Source organism: Caretta caretta, chromosome 6 (genome assembly GCF_965140235.1).
Source record: "Caretta caretta isolate rCarCar2 chromosome 6, rCarCar1.hap1, whole genome shotgun sequence".
Classification (NCBI taxonomy): Eukaryota; Metazoa; Chordata; order Testudines; family Cheloniidae; genus Caretta; species Caretta caretta.
This window is the reverse complement of record NC_134211.1, coordinates 109112647-109119152: the sequence shown is the minus strand read 5'-3', so window position 1 is coordinate 109119152 and position 6506 is coordinate 109112647.

Genomic DNA, 6506 nt, shown 5'->3' with positions numbered 1-6506 from the left:
TAAATGTATTAATCTGTATACAGTTGTGTATACTTGATTTTTATCCCTCTCTCCTTCAGGCTTTTTAGTCCCTGTTCTTGCAGTTTTATCTGTATATAAATCTGTATGTAGACCTATATGCCTTTTCAGCAACCCATTGATTTCAGCAAACTCTGCACAGGTAAACTCTTCAAGGAAGGAATTGTCCTTTGCATGTAGTTGTACCACCCCTAACACAACGGGCCTTGATTGTGACTGGAGCTTCTTGGTGCTACGATGATACAAATATTAAATAATAATAATAAACATCTAAATTTTAACATTAGTGAATTTACTTGTTATTGAGAAAACATTAATGGAAGTTAAGGAATTATCTAACAGTTTAAGTCTTATCATTCCATTTTTTAAAATACAAACATCTGTTAATGTTTAATATTGGTATTTCACTCTGCACTCTCCACTCTATTCCTTCCCAGAGTAGGTATCAGAGCATGTGTTCTCATTATTGAAGAAGCCATAATCCACTATTTAGACTCTTCCGGTGAAAGATAAACTCATGTACTATAGAATTTAAGCTTGTAGAAATATTCAGTATGTTCTCAAGGGCCTGCAAAGCCCCAAACCTCACTGGGCACTGCTCTCCCTAAGGGGTTCCAAGTTCAGAGTTCTCTTCAATTACTAAATTGTTTTTCTTTCCCCACCCCATTAAGAACTTAACATTCTTGATGGAGAAGGATGGCAAGTTTCACAGGCAGCACTTCAATGGTGGTCTGCTCTGAAAAGTGATCATACAAAAATTAGAACTGATCAAAAAACAGAATTTCCACGGCATAGGAAATTCCAACATTTTGACATTGGTTTTCCTCCCAAATTAGGAAGAAAGTGGAATATCAAAGCTTTTTGCAGAAAAAACACTGATTTAGAAACATTGGAGCCAGTGCGATACCTCATGGGAGTTGAAGTTTTGGTACTTCATGCTCTTATTCTCCCCCTGTGGGCCAGGATCCCCAGCCAGAATCTCTCTCCTGTGATGTACTGCAGCCTCTCCTTTGGCAGATTCATTGCAGTGCATGATGGGAGATATAGTCTGGCCAGAGAGCCTGGTCTGTAGAGGAGAATGGGGGCCTGAGGCATCCAAACCATGCCTCTCAAGAAGCACCACAGTGGTTTAGGTGGATGCAAACATTCATGGTTACTCACTCCAGCCTGAAATGAAAAAAAAGAGATTTATTTTTAATTTTCCAGCAGTTGAACTTTGGGTAAAAATTGACATTTTCCTGTAGGAACCACAGGCTGTTCCTGACCAGCTCCAGTGAAAGTGGGACCTTTTTACACAGCAGATCTCTTCCTTTTGTGTGTTCAGAATCATAGTCACTTACTTCCTGCAGCCACCACTACAGAGCAGAGTCATGGAGGCTGACAGGTACTGGGGGGGAGGGAGGGTTGGCTCTTCCCTCTCAACCCACATACCACCCACCACAGCAGAGGTGGGAGAGATTGGTGTCACAATTTGCAGCTGGTATAGCCAGGCCAACAGGAAACTCTGTCCTAAGAACAAGAGGGAAACAGGAAGCGTGACCTGTACCCCAAAGGGTGTGTCTGAAGCACAATGCCTCCCAGAACTATTCCTGGAGTGGAGAAATTTAAACACATACATTCCCACCCCACATTGCTCAGGACTATGCCTAAAGTCACAGTCTAGCCAAATATATATATACTGTACCTTATTTGCCCTTCTTTCTAGTGAATGCTTGGGAAAGCAATTATACACCTGAATTTGTCACTTGCACTGTACCTGCTAGTACTTTATCGAAAATATACAAAAGGAGAGTGAATTCAAAGGACAAGAACTTTTGAAAGATAAGAGAAATGCCTCTATAATCAGCCCCATGCTTCAACAAGGAGAATGTACCCAATTGGTCTGATATGCTGTATTGCCCTATATACTTTCCTTCCACATGTATCTTGGAAGGACATTTGCTGAAAGAAAGTGCTACATCAGTTACGGCCACCTCCCCCCACTTTTCCATTTCCACTTGGAGAATAAGTATTTCTAACTATCTCAGGAGCAGAAAAGAAATATAAAAACTCAGTCCATGTGTGATTAAATGGAGGGCCTGATCTTTTACACAGGTATTAATGAGACATGATTCCATTGAGGCGAATGGACATTCACTAGCATAAAAGCAGTGTGAGATAGGTTTTCTGGTTCTGTTTTCTTTTTGCAAATTACTGTGGTATATGCCTAACTGATCAAGCTCACTAGTGTCACAAACCCCCTTCACGCAGGCATCACACTTAGAGCTAATATACCAAGTGCTCCTGGACAGGAGAGCTCAGCCTGCGGAACAACTAAGGAACTTGAAATTCAAAGACAGAACTAAATTTCCTTGTGAAATCTATCACAGAGAAAACCCCACCCCCTTTTGTTATTTGGAGTGGAAAGAAAAGAACTTTCAAACAGTGAAAAAATGACTTTTGACAGCAGTTAGATTTATTAAGAGGAAATTCTGGCAACAAATGTAATGAGAAAGAAAGATACGATGGGAAACAGATGCACTGCCACATGCAGACAGCAGCTCTAATCAGAAAACATGCTTCACATACCAAACCCCACCACTACCTGTTAATTCTATTGCCAAGAATGCAAGAACAGATATAAATCTCTTCTTCGCTTCTGGCTCATTAGAGCAGTCTGCTAGGTTTAATGCTAGAATTGGAACTTGAATACCAAAGCTGAAGTCCCTCAAACATGGCTTGACTCTAGATTCCAACCAGAAATTCTCAGTTTAGACCCAGCTTTATAAGATGGATCTAAACCGTTTTACTGGATCCAAACCCTCTCAGCTGGGTGGAGATTTAGTTCTAAATCCAACACCTTTGCTGAGGCCCATCTCCATTTAATGCCACAAACTGATTTCCTGTTAATGCATTTGTGTTACTGAGTAGATCACATATTGGAATATACTATATTGTATAATGTTTAAAAATAAATTGTCAACCACTTGCTCTTTTATCACTTTAGTCATGCTTTGGTGCTTTGTTTGCACCTCTAATGTCATCTGCTTCTTGCCATCTTTGCTAAGGTTTGTCAAAAAATTTCCACAGCAACTTTTTTCAACTGAAAATAGGGTTTTTGACCAAGCAAAACTATTTGAGGAAAGTTGCTGGCCTTGACATTTTCAATCTATTGACAAAATCAAAATTTTCTGCAGAAGCACTCCCCTGATTTTCCTATCTTTTCTAATCTTTGCACTAGAGTAATGCCAAAGTATACGTAAATATTGGGAATAGCTGAATGCCTGTTATGCACTTCAGAGCAATTAACAGGCATGATCCCAACAGAAAAATCCTGTGGTAGCAAGCTAACTTTTATTTAAATATATGAATAAGGAACTGTATTTTTAAACAGGCATTCTGAGTCTAGTAGAGTTAGTAGATTTGTGAACAGGGTAATTATTAGACTGCTTGGAAGAAGTTAAACAATTGTTATCTGGGGGTGGAGGGGAAATAAATTGTTAGGTAATGGCTCCTAAAGACATCCTTAGGAAATCAGTTAAAAAAGTAATCTCTCATCCTTCACAACCCTGTACACATTTACCATGTTGCTTTTGATCCTGGAAAATCTGATCCCTTACTGGATGAAGAAAAAGAGCAAAGAAGCTTGTATGGGGAATAAAAATTGCTCGATGCAAAGCTGCTGTCCTCCAGGTCACATAAGGCCATCTCTTCAATCTCTGTGGCTTATTGAAATACAGATTTAAAGGCATATTTGAATGTATGGTAAGCACTATGGCTGAACACAGAAAGTTTAGCTCCTGTAGGCTTCGTTCAAGCACTGAGTGGAGTATTTAAAGAGAAGCCAGTAAAAGATTCACTTAGGTCTGGGTGGTGTCTATAGAGAGAAGGGCTGACAAAGATGCTGAGCAAGTTCTCATACATTTGGCTGATGAAAGCCATATGTTACTGTCATTGGATCGAGCATCCAGTGGAGAGTTACACAAATAGACTGTATACCCAAAACAAGGGGGATAACCACAGGCATTAAACTAGGGAGACCTTTAGCCTGAAACTAGTGTAGCAGAGGCTCCTTGTTCAAGACATGCAAATGAACAAGGACAGACACAGGGATAAAGTTTAAGCCGCAAACTACAACTAACTTAAACTTAAGCTTGCTCTGTGGAAATCTCTCACACACACACACTCTCCCCACCCCTGCATGAAGGAGACAAAAGATACCAGTGAGGGACCTTGGTCTGCAAAGACTTCAGCTCTCCCATTTTCCCACCTTTTGATCTGCACAGGACACTGGCTGCAAGTTGAGACCAAGTAAACATTCATACAGTTTCTAATATTAAATTTCTAACTCCTATTCCTATTTAACCTAACTGTGTCTCCATGATGCAATGGGTAAAGGGGAAGAAAACCTATCAGGCATCAGCCAATTTGGCCTGATAGGAAAAATTCTTTCCTGACACAATGAGCAGGTGATCAGGCAGACGCACAACCACCTAAAAAAATGGTAATCATAATATATAAATAGAGGAAGAAAGGTGAGTTCCAATAAAGTGGGGCCGGAGGCTTGAGAAGCCCCAGGAAATTTAAAGTAATAATTGTGAGAAGCAAGAGCCAATCAGCTCACATATATCTGGCTGGCCAATGGACAGTAGCACAGCCATGGGGAAGAGGGCCCTATCCCTGAGTACACTCCCCCTTTCATTCTAAAGCTGGCCAGCACCTTATAGATCCAATCATGTCTCCCATGCATTAAACCAGTGGGTGGCAGCATAGCGGTAGTCTCTACAGGCAGAGTATGGCTTATAAAGCTGTTGAGACCAGCTTGACCCACTGGCTACATTGCTTTGCCTCCAGAGAACTCTGGGCTGTGGACTGATGAAGTAATTTGCTGTTGGCAGGTATGGCACCAGTCAAAGTTTGTCCTTTTTATATAGGGTGGCACTACAGTGGACGACAGAGCACTGTGTAAAGGTTGTCTGTCCATGAATGGTCAAATGGTGGTCTTAAGCACAAAAGCAAAATTTTCATCTGCACATAATTTGAAAAGGAGGACTTGTGGCACCTTAGAGACTAACAAATTTATTTGAGCATAAGCTTTCGTGAGCTACAGCTCACTTCACTGGATGCATTCAGTGGAAAATACAGTGGGGAGATTTATATACACAGAGAACAGGAAACAATGGGTTTTACCATACACACTGTAACGAGAATGATCAGGTAAGGTGAGCTATTACCAGCAGGAGGTGGGGGGGAAACTTTTGTAATGATAATCAATGTGGGCCATTTCCAGCAGTTGACAAGAACCTACAATACCCACCTGCTGAAGTGAAGAAACAGATTGACAGAGCCAGAAGAGTACCCAGAAGTTACCTACTACAGGACAGGCCCAACAAAGAAAATAACAGAACGCCACTAGGCATCACCTTCAGCCCCCAACTAAAACCTCTCCAATGCATCATCAAGGATCTACACCCTATCCTGAAGGATGACCCATCACTCTCACAGATCTTGGGAGACAGGCCAGTCCTTGCTTACAGACAGCCCCCCAACCTGAAGCAAATGCTCACCAGCAACCACACACCACACAACAGAACCACTAACCCAGGAACCTATCCTTGCAACAAAGCCCGTTGCCAACTCTGTCCACATATCTATTATGGGGACACCATCATAGGGCCCAATCACATCAGCCACACTATCAGAGGCTCGTTCACCTGCACATCCACCAATGTGATATATGCCATCATGTGCCAGCAATGCCCCTCTGCCATGTACATTGGCCAAACTGGACAGTTTCTACGTAAAAGGATAAATGGACACAAATCAGACGTCAAGAATTATAACATTCAAAAACCAGTCGGCGAACACTTCAATCTCTTTGGTCACTTGATTACAGACCTACAAGTGGCAATTCTTCAACAAAAAAACTTCAAAAACAGACTCCAATGAGAGACTGCTGAATTGGAATTAATTTGCAAATTGGATACAATTAATTTAGGCTTGAATAAAGACTGGGAGTGGATGGGTCATTACACAAAGTAAAAATATTTCCCTATGTTTATTCTCCCCCCCGCCCGCCCGCTGTTCCTCAGACATTCTTAAGGCTTTTCCCCCCCAGCTCTCCTGCTGGTAATAGCTCACCTTATCTGATCACTCTTGTTACAGTGTGTATGGTAACATCCATTGTTTCATGTTCTCTGTGTATATAAATCTCCCCACTGTATTTTCCACTGAATGCATCTGATGAAGTGAGCTGTAGCTCACGAAAATTAATGCTCAAATAAATTTGTTAGTCTCCAAGGTGCTACAAGTCCTCCTTTTCTTTTTGAGGATCCAGACTAACATGGCTGCTACTCTGAAACATAACAATTTGAGGGTTTTTCCCCCCTCCTCTATTTATTTAATACACTGGCACCATTTGTACAATAGATGAAAGTTTCAAAATAATGGGCCAGATTGTGATCAGTTTCTAAAGACTCTCACAGTGAGAGGAAGTACTACATATTAAT